General features: G+C 40.3%; 1 protein-coding gene across 1 annotated transcript in view; it reads right to left on the bottom strand.

Annotated features, from left to right (window-relative positions):
- Positions 1-1,513: 1,513 nt before the first annotated feature.
- The window catches only part of dgkb (diacylglycerol kinase, beta), a 768,700-nt gene continuing 753,472 nt past the window's right edge, over positions 1,514-16,741 (bottom strand). The window contains exon 26 of the mRNA XM_073054135.1: positions 1,514-16,205. The gene's annotated coding sequence lies outside the window, so the exon portion shown is untranslated. The remainder of the gene's footprint in view (positions 16,206-16,741) is intronic.

The raw sequence follows: 16,741 nt of genomic DNA, 5'->3' as shown, positions 1-16,741 counted from the left end.
CCTTCATTCTGAGTTAGGGACTCGGCCTGAAACATCGACTGTGACTGTGCCTTCTGGTCCTAGACTCTCACACTATTGGAAACAACCTCTCCATATCTGCTCTTTCATTTTTCTGGGAAGTCCTATCCAATAGCACTATGAGAGTACAGTCACCAGTAAGATGCAAGGTGGTTCTAACTACCTTCTTAAGGGCAATTAGGGTATCAGTCAGTCTTTACTTGTGTGAATATTGAAGGTGTTTGAGTGGAAGGTGACCTTGATTTTATCAATGTAAAAATTCCTGTGCTATTTTAAACTATGACACTGCACTGAAACTTACTTCAAATGGCATTTGATTAATTTCTTATGGATGTAAATAATTATATTACTCTCTAACGTTTTTTTAAAATCTGAGTTATTTTCTGCAAAACCAAATTTCCTCTTTTGTTACCAGTTTTCTCTAACTTCAGTAATTATTCCCTTTCTCCCTTCTCTCTTTTCCATTCTCCATTCTGATTACCCGCTCATCGCTTCTCTTCTCAACTGCCCATCAGCTCCCTCCAGTTCCCCTCCTCCCCTTTATTTTATGATCCACTGTCCTCTCCTATTAGATTCCTCCTTCTTTAGCCCTTCAGAACATAGAACTGCCTGCCTATATATTGTGTTGGGAATCCGTCCTAGGCACACCAAACAAATTCCCCCTCTTCTAAACCCTTTGCACTAAGGAGGTGCCAATCAATGTTAGGGAAGTTGAAGTCACTCATGACAACAGCATTGTAATTATGCATTTTTCCAAAATCTGCCTCCTGATATACACCTTAGTATCTCTATTGCTATATGGGGGGGGGGGGGGGGGGAGAGGGTTGGCAGACTACAAAATACTCCCCATAGAGTGATTGCTCCCTTCTGATTCTAACTTCCATCCACACTAATTCAGTAGACAAACCCTCCACGATAGTCTCCCTTTATGCATTTGAGATTCTATCCCTGATTATCAATGCCACTGCCCTCACCTCTTTTTCCTCCCTCCTTGTCCCTTTTGAAACATCTAAACCCTGGAACATCTAGACTTTCCCTCTTACACTTATCATCTCCCAGCTTCTTACTTCAATCCCTGTCCTCCCACCTCATTCTGGCTTCTACCTCCTTCTTTTCGAGTCCTGATGAAAGGTCTCAGCCCAGCATGTCAACTAATGGATGCCGTCTGACTTGCTGAGTTCCTCCAGCAGTTTCTGCGTGTTTCTTTGTTTACTATGACTATTGGCTCTTTTCAAAGAAAATTTCTACTTTTTCAGAAAATGGTAATTATTTATGGCAATAAGCATTGATTGGTTATTTGGTATTAGGGCTTCAGGGTGATTCTAGCTGAGACCAGCCCTGCTGTCTTTGATTTATTGACATGTACAGTTCTTTCAGGGATATTTGGAATTGTGTATGTGAACTCCAACCCTGATACAGATTCAAAGGCTAACCCTTAAAAATAATACCCCTCTCTTTATACCCCTGTGCCTCAAATGAGGATTCAAAATCAACCTAATGGGAAAAATGTTTTATTTGTTCAGCCTTTGCTTTTTTTCCAAAGTGACAGTACACCAATGTACTACAAAGCAGAGCTATTGAATTGTACAAATTAGAGCATACACAGATTCTTTATTTCAAAAGACAGTTGTTATCAGTAATAGACTGCATGCTGACAATACGGTACAGTGTTATGTCTTTGATCCTCACTGTCCACACTTTTTGCTGCAGGAAAACAAGTAGTGTTAAACCTAGATGCACCGTTGACTCTGAGATCACATTAGATGGATTTTTTACACGGCCTAGATACCCATTGTGCATTACATCAGTGCTGAGTCAGAAACCCTCGTCCGTGGGGGAGGTCTCTTGCCACGCACCTTGTAGACGGTCAAGTCATAGCAGATTGCCATTTTGTGGGACATCACAGCATGTGCAATAAATCCCATGTCACATCATTTCAAGAACCAAGGGAGTAGAGGGGCTGGGAGAGTTGCTCATCTTTGAACTTGTGAAAGTGATGCTCAGGGCTGTTCCTGGGCTGTTTTTGTCGAACTCTGGGCAATGTCTTCCTTAGGAAACAATTATTGTCATTCGTGGCATTGTTTCCTTTTTTTCTGTTGGTTCACAATGACAATTACATTGGGGTAAGATGTCAGCTAATTGATAAAGGTCCTGTAGCTATTAGATATCACTATCAAAGGCTGTAGTATTATGGATGAGGAGTGATGTCACCAGAAAACATTCATAACCATTGCTGCGAGTTTTGGTTTGCAAATCTTTCATGTTGATCTTCAAACTTTTCTTATTATTATGTATACACAATGAAGCAAAAAGGAATCATGTAGAACATGGGGATAATGATTTTGTAAATATTTTGATTTACATTTTTTTCTAAATTTGAATGATGAAAATAATGGGGAAAGGTAAGAGATATCTGAGCATTAAAAAAACAGTGAACGGTTATGCAATATTTATGTGTAAAGGATGTAAGCGGTCATAGTTCACAGAAAGGACAGCTCACAAATAGAGCTAAAGCGTTCATTCTATCTGTACCACCACCTTTCAATAAAACACACAAGTCTTGCATTATGTAATTAAAATAAAAGGCATCATCAAAATACTTCTAGGAAAATGGTTAGTTTTTCTTAATGATATTATGATTACACAAAACTGAGCTGCAATGCAGATACCTTGCAGAACAATTCCATTTGTATAAACACAAGAGAATCTGCAGGTGCCAGAAACCCAGAGTAACACACACAAAATGCCGGAGGAATACAGCAGGTCAGGCAGCATCCATGGAGATGAATAAACTGTCGACTTTCTGGGCTGAAACCACTCATCAGGGCTTGAAAGGAGTGGGAGAGAAGCCAAAATAAGGAAGCAGGGGGAGGGGAAGGAGTACAAGCTAGAAGGTGATAGGTAAAGCAGGTGGGTGGGGGAGGGATGGATAAAGAAAGAAGATGGAGGTGACGGTGGAAAAGGGAAAGGACTGGTGAAGAAGGAATCTGATAGGAGGGGAGAGTGGACCATGGGAAAAAAAGAGATGAGGGAGGAGCACTAGGGGAGAGCTGGTAGGCAGGTGAGAAGAAGAGAAGAGGTAACAGGGGCTAGGGTAGAGAAAATTGAAGAAGAGGAAAGGGGGAGGGGGAACTTACCAGAGGTTGGAGAAACCACTGTTCATGCTATCAAGTTGGAGGCTACCCAGGCAGAATAGGAAGCATTGCTCCTTCAACCTGAGTGTGGCCTTATCGTCGCTGTAGAGGACACCATGGACCAACATTTTGGAATGAAAATGGGGATTGGAATTAAAATGGCTGGCCAGTGGGAAATCCGGCTTTTTGCAGATGGAGTGAAGCTGTTCGACAATATGTTCCCCCAATCTACTACGGGTCACTCCAATGTAAAGGAGGCTGCATCATGGTTAGATTAGATAACCCCAATAGATTCGCAGGTAAAGTACTGCCTCACCTGAAGTACTGCTTGGGGCCCTGAATGGAGACGAGGAAGGATGTGAATGGGTAGGTGTAGCACTTCTTCCACTTGCAGGATTATAAGTGCTGGGAGGGAGATTAGTAGGGACAAACGAATAGATAAGGGAGAATCTTTAGTCAGGGAGTGGTGAATCTGTGGAATTCATTGCCACAAGCAGCTGTGGAGGCCAAGTCATTGAGTACATTTAAGGGAGAGGTTGATAGATTCTTGATTTGTCAGGGCATAAAGGGTTACAAGAAGACAGGAGATTGGGTCTGGAGGGAAATGGATCAGCCATGATAAAATGGCAGACCAGACCTGATGGACCAAATGGCCTAATTCTGCTCCTCTAGCTTATGGTCTTATGGAATTCTGGAGGGAATGATCTCTGCGGAAAGTGAAGAGCGATGGTGGGTGGTGGGGGGAGGGAGTAAAGAAATGTTTGGTGGTAGGATCCCGTTGAAGATGGTGTAAGTTGTGGAGAATGATGTGTTGGATGTGGAAGCTCATGAGTGGTAACTGAGGACAAGAGGAACTCGATCCTTGTTAAGGCAGCAGGAAGATGGGTGAGGGCAGATGTTCAGGAAATGGAGGAGGTGCAGGTGAGAGCAGCACCAATGGTGACGGAAGGGAAACCCCATTCTTTGAAGGAGGACAATAATGGAAAAGAAAGCCTCATGTTGGAAACAGATATGGTGAAAATGAAGAAACTAAGAAAAGGAAATGGCATTTTTACAGGAGACAGGATGGGAAAATTTATAGTCAAGATAACTGTGGAAACGTTAGGCTCATAAAGGATATCAGTAGACAATTTGTCTCCAGTGATGCAGACAGAGTAATTGTGAAAGTGAAGAGAGGTTGGCCTGGTTTCTGACACCACAAAAAAATGATCATCTTAAATAATATAGAATAACTTCTTACAGTTCAAATTTTTGTGTTTTGGTTGAAGGATATATCCAGGCATTGCTTATCTTCATTGTCTACCATCTTTGATATAGTAAAATAAGTTCTGAATAGAGCTTTACATAAATCTTTTTTTAACAAGGCATTGATCCAAACTACACAGCAATGTGATCTATTGCATTACTTGGTATTTAACCAAGGTGAAAGTGTTTGTTTCTCAAATGCAGTTCAACAGTATCCTTCAGAGTAAGAAAAAAATATTTCATCCAGCATTTTCGTTGGTATTAATTGCCCTCTATTTAACATTGAAACATTAATAGAAAGATGTCCTGTATGGGCTTTATGCGTTCTCTGCTTTTACTGTCCTGCATTGGTAACCTTAGTTGTAGGGTGTTGCTCAAATGTCAGATTTATTAAAATTGGCAATCATACCCACATTGTTGGGGAAATAGTTGCTTATGCCCTGCAGATAAAGGTGGACAGACATCAACACTGTGTTATAGAGAGATAACAATGGTTATAGTGCACTGAGGAAACTTTACTGCATGCTTAGTAAGTCTTTATTACTTTTTATTCCTGGCAGAGACTAGAAACAAATATCACATACAAAAGGGACATAAACGTATACAAATCAGTCGCACTGAACTTATAGCAATAAGTAAGTGCTTTGTGATGAAGCCCGTAACAGAAGAAAATATCAACTGAGTGGATTGGTTAGTATTGTCTTTTCACCTGGAACTTATTCTGGAATCCAATTCAAGCTGTTAACATAAAATAGGTGATTACTGATCAGGGGTCTCTAGCAAGGGACTCACTTGCAAAAAACATTAGTTGATAATCTCAAAGGTCTGCAACTCCTGATTTTTCATCCATCCAAACCAGTGGTGAAAAATTGAGGGCTAAGAACTTCTGATTCCCCATTGATACTCTCACCGGGAACTGCTTTTCATTTGAAATACCTGATCAAGTCTGTTCTTTTTGACAGCTGTTAGAAATAAAGCCACAGAATCCAATTTGTACATGATCATGTCCAGAAATGCTTTACTCGCAAAGAGGATGAAAACTTGGGATCATGTGTGCTCCCAAATAGTGCAATGATTTATTAACTGGGTTTGATTACATAATAGGAATTTGGAAATATTAAGACACCCTCTATTGCTTGAACTTCTATTGTTATAATGTCCTGGTTTGTGCTTGCATCTTTTTAACTGAGAACAAAACAACCTATGATAATTCAAATTTCCTGACTTCACATACCAGGTATTTCCAGTACCTAGTATAAGTTTAACTGTGCAATTATGTAGAAAAACCTTCACTGGATTATAGCTGTTTACATTTGATGAATATTTACAGTGGACAAAAAGAATGAGAGAGCGAGAGAAATCTTAATTGTTCAGCAGCCAATTAATAGAATGCTGTCAGAATATTATGGCTTCCTGCCTTCTATGTTAAGATGCAGTGGTCAGGCAATGGAGAGTGTATCTTGTTGCACCTTGGCCTTATCTCTCCACCCTTTCACCTTAGCAGATGGAATGTCAGGAGGCTTGGAAGCTGAACTGATGGAGTTGAAGGAAAGTGAATTTAGGGCAGTCTGGATTTTTCCTGACAATTAAGCTCATTTGCTTCACTTAATCCAACAAGCATAATACAGAGGATTCTGGTTAACTGGGATACATCGGGACCAGTACACCCAACTAAAGCTACTTTGAAACTGTTCGCTCTTAGCACGGTGTGTTTCTAACAAGTGTATGCGGCTGACACTAGTTAGAAACTTGTTGGCAACTGTCCCCTGTCCCAGTTAAGCAGCAGAGTGTCCCAAGAATCTGATCTATTTTCTCAATTAGTTTTTGTCCTTTAAGAGATGTCAAATAAGCGATTGCCCTGATTAACCGATGGCCCAATTAACCAGATTCCACTGTATATGAATCATTTTTGCTCATATTTGGCTGTATATTTTTTATGGCTGTACAAAGGTGATTTCTTTTTTGCTTTAGAGTACAATAACGATGAAACTTGACAAAGGGTCCAAATGCCAGGTAAATGTGCGCTCATCTCGATATAACTATTTGATTTTCTGTGTGAGAGAACAAGCAACAATCTTCTATAGCTAGGTATGTAAAAATAGTGATGATGTCTGATTTGAACTCAAATGCCAATTGTGTGCCAACTGTCTGTATAATACCTTAAATATCAAAACATTAAATTTGTATTAAATCATTTGTAACTGATCACATCTACAAAGACATATTTAAATATTTGCTTATCTTTTTTGTCCCAGTAAAACACTTTTGGCAGTAAATCCTATCATTGGCAACTGTACATTTTGTTTTAAGAATTTACTTTTCAAATGTTGGGCAAGAACAAATGCAAACACTCAATAATTTGTGGAAACATAATAGAAGCTGGCCAATGATGTGACTGGTTAATCTGGGATGAAATAACTGATATTGCTCACAGTATCATTATTGACATTATAAATTTAGTTACAGTTTATTGTAGGAATTGAATGTTGACCCATTTGCCTAAGATTTTAAAAAAACCTAAACACCTGAATTTTCCAAATTAAAACTTTCTGTATCAGTTTCATCTCTGTCATTGATTTGTAGGTAGAAATATAACCTTCCTATTCAACAAAATCTCCTCTTAAGTTACTAATTAATGGATCTTGAGTGAATAATTCGATTAATCATAATGTGATCATAAAGTTATTTCTATTTAGTTGAATATGGTTCAATTTTTCAGTTATATGTAAATCTGTTATATATTATATGTGTTCTATATTATATATTAGACAAAGTAAATATTCTAGGGATTCTGGGCCACAACACTAATAGTATATTCTATTTTAAAACAAAGTTGTTAATATATAGCTTGATAGTTTAAAGTATCTATTTAAATTGTTACACATGAAAACACTTGACTTGGGATTTTCCACTGGTTTTCAGGTTTTTTCCACATTTCAGTTCCAAATTATGACTAAACTGAATGTTTTGTGCCAAAACTGTGTGCTCTGGGGTGAAATGAAACTGAAATGCAGCTTTCCACTGCAGTTAACTGGCATCTGCAGAACTTCTGCATTGTGCTAGCAGATTCCTTTTGGATTTTAAAGGGGTAATGCACATTACATCAAATTTCCTATTAACCAGTGGGGAAGCATTCCTGGTATATTTCCAATGCAATAATATCCATAGATTTCTGATTAGAACATTTATTTAGATTACCTGAGTCAAATTATCTTCAATTGTTTTTAAGGAAGCATAAATTATTTTTGCTTTTAACTTTTAATAATGTTAAGGTTTTGCAACTTTTTTAATAGTGCATGTGTGTTTACTAATGTCATTCCCAATTTTAGTGCGAGCCTAGGAGTCAAGGCCCTACCAATTATCCAAAGTCATAGACATCAGTGAATCATTGTACTGACACTTGCCATTCTCCTGGCAGTGGTCACGTGCAGAAGGATGTACCTGTGTCTACACTAGACAAGGCAGTGAGGAGTTGCACCATTCAGTGGATAATTTGGGCCAATAAACTAGGATAAAAAGGTAATTCGTCTCTGAATTCCAACTGTTATTTGCAAATCATAGACTTTGCTCTCATCCCTGTTTTCTGTTTTTAACTTCTGTGCGTCAGCTAAATAAAACAAAGCAAGCAGAGCTTGCTCTAACCCCACAACCCTCAATCTGTCTTCACAACTGTACAAACAACACCAAAACATTGTGGAAATAGATGAACTAATGCTTAACCACAGCATCACACTTGCGTTGGTTGTCCCCTGTGATACTTCTCTGCTCCTTTGTTGAATGCTGTAATTCACACGGGATTACGGACTCTACAAGTGTTATAATTTCCTTTGTTTCATCTAAGTATCCACTCTTCCTGTGTGAATCTTGACAATTACTTGATGGACAGATAATGTTGATTTTCGCATCTCAGGCTCAATTTTGTGATCCATCTATTTATAGGTTGTGATCAATCAAAAGAATCAAAACACAGAAGATGTTGGTGGAACTCAGCAAGTCAGTAGTTAAGGAGGGGAATAAACAGTCAATATTTTAGGCCTAGACCCTTTATCTGGCCAGAATAAGAAGGTGGGTAGGGAAGGGAAAGGAGTACACACCGGAAGGTGATAGGTGAGACCAGGTGAGGGGGGAAGGTGGATGGGTGGAGGCGGTGGGATGAAGTAAGAAGGTGGGAGGTGATAGGAGGAAGAGGTAAGGGCTGAAAAGTTGGAATCTAATAGGAGTGGACAGCCGACCATGGAAGAAATGGAAGGAGGGGAAATGGAGGGAGGTGATGGGCAGATGACTAGAAGAGAAGGGGTGAGAGGGTAACCAGGATGGGGAATGGGAAAGAGAGAAGGGGTGGTAGGGAAAGAAATTTCTCTGGAGGTCAGAGAAATCTTAATTTTCATGCCATCAAGCTAGAGACTATCCAGACAAATTTGAAGTGTTGCTCTTCCAAACTGGGTTTGGGTTAGGGTTAGTAAAGGAGGCCATGGGCAGACATGTCAGACTGGGAATGAGAAGTTGAATTGAAATGAGTAGCTACAGGGAGATTTTGCTCTCACCTGCTGAACTATTCCCTCCCTTCCTCCACCTTATTCTGACTTCTGCCCCCTTCCATTCAGTCCTGAGGAAGGATTTTGGCCTGAAATGTTGACTGTTTATTCGCCTCTGTAAACGCTGCCTGACCTGCTGAGTTCCTCCAGCAATGTGCGTGTGTTGTTCAAGATTTCTAGCATCTGCAGAATTTTTTTCTGTTAGCAATCCCAAGTATAGTCTTTCCACTGTCACTTCAGCTGACATGATCTGTTTTGTATTCAGACTTCTATGCAGAAGACCATAAAACTATAAGATATAGGAGCAGAATTAGGCCATTTGGCCCATTGAGCCAGCTCTGCCATTCCATCATGCCTGATTTATTGTTCCTCTCAATGCTGTTCTTCTGTCTTCTCCCTGCAATCTTTGACATCTTGACTAACCAAGAACTTATCAATCTCTGCTTTAAATATACTCAATGGCTTATCCTCAAAAGCATCTGTGGCAATGATTTTCACAGATTCACCAACATTTGGCTAAAGAAGTTCCTTCTAATCTCTATTCTAAAAGGACATCCCTCTGTCCTGAGGCTGTGCCCTCGGGTCCTAAACTCACTCACTGGAGGAAACATACTCTCTTATATCTACTCTGTCTAGGCCCTTCAATATACGATAGCTTTCAATGAGATTCCCCCTCATGCTTCTAAACTCCAGTGAGTACAGGACCAGAGCCATGAAAAGCTCCTCATATGTTAACACTTTAATTCGCAGAATCATACTCATGAACCTCTGGAGTCTCTCCAAAGCCAGCATATCTTTTCTTAGATAAGGTGGCCAAAGCTGCTCACAATATTCCAATGCCTTTAAAGCCACAGCATCATATCCTTGCTCTGACGTTCTAGTCCTCTCAAAATTAATGCTAACATTTTGTTTGCCTTCCTTACCACCAGCTCAATCTACAAATTAACCTTTAGCGAATTCTGCACAAGGGCTCCCAAGACCTTTTGCACCTCTGATTTTTGAATTTTATCCCCATTTAGAAAAGAGTTGATGCTTTTATTCAAAGTTCAATATTCAAAGTAAATTTTATTATCTGTATATATATGTCACCACATATAACTGTGAGATTCATTTTTCTGTGGGAATACTCAGCAAATCTATATAGTAAATATAACGGGATCAATGACCTTCTACTAAAGTGCATGACCGTACACTTCCCCACACTTAATTCCATTTGCCACTTCTTTGCTCATTCTCCCAATCCATCCAAGTCCTTTTGCAGACTCCCTGCTTCTTTAACACTACCTGCCCATCCAGCTATCTTTGCCCATCCATTTTCAAACTTGGCCATAAATCCATCAATTCCGTTATCCAAATCATATTACATGAAAAAAAGTCCCAATACCGACCCCTGCAAAAACCACTTGTCACCATCATCCAACCAGAAAAGGCCTCTTTATTCTGATTCTTTGCCTCCTGCCAATCAGCAAATTTTCTATCCATACTCCTATCTTTCCTGTATTACAATGGGCTCTTGTTCATCAGCTTCATGCGCAGCAGCTTATAAAAGGCCTTTTGAAAATCTAACTAAACCATATCCACTAACATGCCTCTGTCTATCCTGATTTCCCTTTAAGGAAACTATACTGGCTTTGGCCTGCTTTATCAAGTGCCTCCACATATCCCGAAACCAAGAGAGAGGAACAAGCTGATGCTGACTGATTTAAGTGCCGGACTAGATTGAAAAGGTCAACGTATTGGAACTAGAGGCGAGAAATGGTCAATGTTCAGCTCCCTGCTCGGTGAGCTTTACTCGTCTCTGCGCTGAACTGTGAGGGTGTGGCTTGCAACTAAACGGGCTGTGATGTTGGCTGGCTTTATGGCTGTGAACTCACTTTCATGAACTTTTAGTTCTGAATATTATTTGCTTACTTTTCACTGTTTCCATGATGTGTTCTTATTTTTGCACATTGGGTGTTTGATGGTCTTTTTTAATGGGTTCTATTGGATTTCTTTGTTTAGTGGCTGCCTGTAAAGAGAGAAATCTCAAAGTTGTTTACTATATATATACTTTGCTAATAAGTGTACTTTGAACCTCATCCTTAATGATAGACTCCAACATCTTTTTAACCACTGAATTCAGGCTAACTAGCCTATAATGTCCTTTCTTCTGCATCCCTCCCTTCTTAAAATTTGGAATTTTCCAGTCCTCTGGAACCATTCCAGAATCTAGAGGTTCTTGAAATATTATCACTAATGCCTCTGCAATCTTTTCAGCCTCCTCTTTCAGAACTCTGGGGTGTAGTCCATCTGATTCAGGTGATTAAACTACCTTTAAACCTTTCAGCCTCCCAAGCACCTTCTCCTTAGTAATGGCAACTACACTCACTTCTGCCCCTGATACTCTCGAATTTCTGGCATACTTCTAGTGTCTTCTACAGTGAGGTCTGACACAAAATATTTATTAATTTCATCCATCATTTCTTTGTAGCCTGTTACTACCTCTCCAGTGAAATTTTCCAGTGGTTTAATATCCACTCATGCCTCTCTTTTACTCTTTATATACCTGAAAAGAAACTGTTGGTATCGACCTTGATATTTTTGGCTAGCTTACCTTCATTTTTCATCTTTTCTCTCTGTATGCTTTTTTAGTTGCCTTCTGTTAGTTTTTTAAAACCATCCTAATCCTTTAACTTACCACTAACTTTTGCTCTATTATTTGCACTCTCTTTTACTTCTATGTGGTCTTTGATTTCCCTTGTCAGCAGAGGTTGCTTCATCCTTACTTTAGAATATTTCTTCATCTTTGTGATTTATCTGTCCTGTACCTTCCGAAATGCCCCCCAAAACTCCAGCCATTGCTGTTCTGCTGTCATCCCTGCTAGTGTTCCCTTCCAATCAACTTTGGCCAGTTCCTCTCTCATGCCCCTTTAATTCCCTTTATTCCACTGTATTACTGATACATCTGACTTTAGCTTCTCCCTCTCAAACTGCAGTGTGAATTCTGTCATATTATGATCACTGTCACCCAAGGGTACCTTTACCTTAGGGTCTCTAATCGATTCTGGTTCATTGCACAACACGCAATCCAAAATAGTGGGCTCAAACACAAGCTGCTCTAAAAATTCATCTTGTAGACAAATTCCCTCTCTCAGGATTCCCCAATTTACCCGCATATTGAAATGTCTCATGACTGCTGTAACTTTGCCCTTATAACATGCCTTTTCTATTTCCTGTTGAAATTTATGCCCCATATCCTATTTACTGTTCAGGAGCTTGTATATAACACCCATCAGGGCTTTTTTACACTTGCAGTTTCTTAACTCCATCCATAAGGATTCTATATCTTCCAATCCTATGTCACCTCTTTCTAAGAGCCACCCTATCCCCTCTGCCTACTTGCCTGTCCTTTCAATACAAGTTGTATCCTTGGGTGTTAAACTCTCGACTTTGATCTTCTTTCAGCCATGAATCAGTGATGCCCACAACATCATACCTGACACTCTAAATAAGATCATCTATCTTATTCCATATAGAGCGTGCATTCAAATCTTCAGTCCTGTACTCATCACCCTTTTCGATTTTGCCCCCTTGTTACACTTCACCTCATCCCACTGACTGTAATTTTGCCCTATCATCTCCCTGTCTATCCTCACAGTCTCACTATACTGCATTGATTTGTATACCAACTGCCCCAGCCACAGCTCTATCACTCCAGTTCCCATTCCCCTGCCAACTTAGTTTAAACCCACCCGCAGCAAACCTGCCTGCAGAGATATTGGTCCCCCTCATTGGACTGAGTTTAACCACCTGATCATATTTCTCTTTACAATTTGATGAAAAATAATATGTGTTTGCAGTGTTGATTTCTACCAGGCATACAATCAAGTACTGACTTGCATCAGTTTGACTGCTTAGTGCGTAGTCTGGTATGCCCAACGCTAGTAATGTTCCATCTGTCATTTAAATGACTCTGTTCTTAAAAGAGGATCCACAGATGTCTGCAGATTAAGGTAAGATCTCCTGTACTGCCAGCACATTCAACAAACTGCCTCACGTTGAAGAAGCAGCCTTGTGACGAGGTAACTCCAAATCAAAATTTATCTTTTGGCCAACCAGAACAACTAAAGTGTGTTTCCTTTTAGAAAACAAGGGAACAAACATTATAAGCAAAGTGTTGAAATCCTCCAGTCTCTGGAATTGCTCTCAGCATTTTTGAAATATTATTTTCAAGATTCAAGAGTGTTTAATGTCATTTCCTGTAGACAAATGTAAGGAGAATGAAATAATTGTTACTCTGAATCCGATGCAGCACAAAAAATACACAAAAGGATAAAGAACACAATAATAACGCTAAAACAACACAATACTCATAAGTACATCAGATTGCAGATTTACATAGATTGATTGTATGTCCATAAAGTGACACTAGGCTGCACATAGGGAAACTGACGGAAAATAATAAAGTAGTGGTGGAGTTAGTGGATGGAGTTGTTGATCACTCTTACTGCTTGGGGAAAGTAACCATTTCTGAGTCTGATAGTCCTGGCATGGATGCTACATATCCTCCTCCCTGATGGGAACGGGGCAAACGGTCCATGAGCAGGATGTGTAGGATTCTTCTTGATGTTACTGGCCCTTTCCTGGCACCTTTCTAAATATATTGTATGTACTGTATTTGATGGCAGGTAGGCTGGTGCCAGTGATGCTTTGGGTAGTTATGACAACCCGTTGTAGAGCCTTCCTGGTTGCTGCAGTGTGGTTTCCGTACAAAGCAGTGATGCAGTTTGTTAAGGTGCCCTCTCCTGTGCATCTGTAGAATGATGAGAGAACGGATCTGCAACTTCCAACTCTCTTCACCCTCCGGAGAAAGTACAGGTTTTGGTGAGCTTCTTCACTGCGTAAGCTAACTTCATTATGGCACAAAATCACCTCATGGTTACGGTAAGCATCAAATTACCTGATAATCCTTGGGATGACAGAATGCCAACCTATTTATGTCCACACTAGCTTTAAAAACATATTTTTACACTACCACTGTCCAATATAGATCACAGAGATCTAAGCAAAAATTGAGATATTCTGAATTTCCCTCTGTGATACTGAAAAATGTGGATGTAAATAGCATTGTCTGTGACTGCATTGAAGGGAATCCCGCAGAACAGAAGGGCTGCTCCCACAGGCAGCTGAAGGACCAGATACCACAAAGATACAAGCACCAAATCAGCCGCTGTTGGTGCTTTGAGGATAATTGAATAAACCCCTCATTGTGTTGCTGGAAAGTCTAACCCATCAGCAATGTTGCAGCTGAAATGAATGGTGGAATGTTCTGATAAGAATATGCTGAGGTGTCAAATTGTGTAGGATGTTTTGTCTGGTTAATACCGGGCATGTAGAAGAAAAAGAATTTTGAAAATTGGCCATGGGCAGGATATTAAATGTGCAATTGTGCTGTTTCATTTAGCAAGCAAACATGCTGAGATTAAAATAAAGCATTTTAAAAACACCATATTGAATGTTAAAATATCACAATGTCACTATAACATACTTAGAATGGCAATTTGCATATAGTAACATGCAAAAAAATATATACAAAATCTTACAAGTCATTTTAAACTCTTCTGCTATCTTGGTTAAGACATTCCAATTGCAGCAGTGATCTTGCTATTTCCTTAGGAGATGATGTAATGAATCACAAAGTATTATAGGGCAGAATTAACCTATTCAATCTATAGTACTGATTTTTTGAACTAGTCTCCATCCCATTATAAATTTTGCCTTTGCAAGCATATGCAATATCAAATTTCCTTTTGAAAGTTATCTCTGAATCTGCTTTCATCACCCATATGGATGCTTGCCATATAGAAAGAAAACAAATTTATAAGTTCAAGTTCATTGTCATCTGATTGTACAGCCAAGCGAAACAATGTTCCTCCGGACCATGGTGCGCCCACACAAAATATATCACACACAGCACAGAAACCAAAATATTATCCAATAAGTTAATAAAATATAATTCAAAATGCAAGTGATAAAGCTGGTAAAAAGTACAGCAAGCAGCTCACTGCCCTAGTGACGAGACCTCGGTAGTGGCAGAGAATACACTAGTCTCCCAGCCTGAGGGAAGAAGCTGTTACCCAGTCTGACAGTCCTAGTGCTGATGCTTCAGCACCTCCATCCTGATGGTAATGGGTCAAGGACGTTGTGGGATGGGTGGTAGGGATCCTCAACAATGCTTTATGCCCTTTGTCTACAATGTTCTTGATAAATGTCACAAACAGGGGGAAGGTGATCCCAGTGATCCTCTCTGAAGTTTTTCCTGTTCTCTGTAGCGGTCTGATGCCCTGCAGCTTCCATACCACACCATGATGCAGCCAGACACAACACTTTCAATGGTGCTCTTGGAGAAAGTTGTTAGAGTGGGATCAGGGAGCCTTGCACACCTCAGTCTCCCCAGAAAGTATAGATACTGCTGTGCCTTCTTGACTAGTGAGGAAGTGTTGTGAGTCCAGGTTTGATCATGTGTTATGTGCACACCAAGGAACTTTGAGCAATTCACTCTCTTTATGACAAAGCCATTGATGTTCAATGGAGAGTGGTCGACCTGTGCTTTCCTGAAGTCTACAATCAACTCTTTTGTCTTGTCCATGTTGAGACTCAGGTTGTTGTTCTCACACCATTTGACATGCCCCTCTACCTCCTCTCTGTATGCTGACTCATCATTGTTGATGATGAGGCCAACTTATGTGCAGTAGTATCATCAGCGAACCTGATGATGCAGTTTGAGCTGAATCTGGCAGTGCAACCATGAGTCAGCAGTGGACTGAGCACACAACTCGGCGGGGGGGGGGGGGGCACTAATGCTCAGTGTGATAGAGCTTGAGATGTCACTGTGAACTTGGAATCACTGGGGTCTTTCTGTCAAGACGTCCATGATCCAGTAACAGAGAGGGGTGTTGAGTCCCAATGAGGGCAGTTTACCCATATCCATACCCATAATGTTAAAACGCCGAGCTGAAGCCAATGAACAACATCCTGGTGTATGAGGCATCATTTCCTAGGTGGGACAAGATAGAGTGGAGGGCCAAGGTAATGACATCATCAGTGCACCAGTTTGAGCAGTAGGTGAACTGGAAAGGTTCCAATATAGCTGGAAGGTGGGATGTTATATGCTCCATTACTAGCTACTCAAAACACTTCATTATTGTTGAGGCTAGTGCCACTGGGTAGTAATCATTTAGGCCAGTTTCCATCGCTCTCTTAGGCACTGGAATGATGGTCGCTGCCTTGAAGCCTGCAGGGACAGTGAACAGAGAGATATTAAAGATGTCTATTATGACCTCTGTCAGCTGGGCCACACAGTCCCTCAGGACATGACCTGCTATGCCTCCCTGAACATGCTGTAGTCCATGCTTTTGAAATATCCTGCAAAGCTGAGGTAGCACATTTCGACAGGTCCTGATATCCCTGGGAGCTAGTTTAACCAGTTGGCTCTATGCGGGATTAGCAAAATGGATACGTGGTCTGAGTATCCAAGGTGAGGATGAGGGTAGTCTTGTAGGCTCCACATACGTTGGTGTAAACCAGGTCCATAAGACATAGGAGCAGATTTAGACCATTTGGCCCATCAACACTGTTCCATCTTTTCATCATGGCTGATCCATTTCCCTCTCAGCACCATTTTTCTGCCAGTAACCTTTCATGCCCTGACTAATCAAGAACCATTGAGCCTCCATCTCAAATATACCCAATCCTGGTCTCCACAGCCACCTGTGGCAATAAATTCCACAGATTTTCCACCTTCAGGCTAAAAAAATTGCTCCTCATCTC

The sequence above is a fragment of the Hemitrygon akajei genome, chromosome 8 (genome assembly GCF_048418815.1).
Source record: "Hemitrygon akajei chromosome 8, sHemAka1.3, whole genome shotgun sequence".
In the NCBI taxonomy this organism is placed as follows: Eukaryota; Metazoa; Chordata; class Chondrichthyes; order Myliobatiformes; family Dasyatidae; genus Hemitrygon; species Hemitrygon akajei.
The sequence above is the reverse complement of the archived record's forward strand: the minus strand, read 5'-3'. Positions and strand labels throughout refer to the sequence as shown.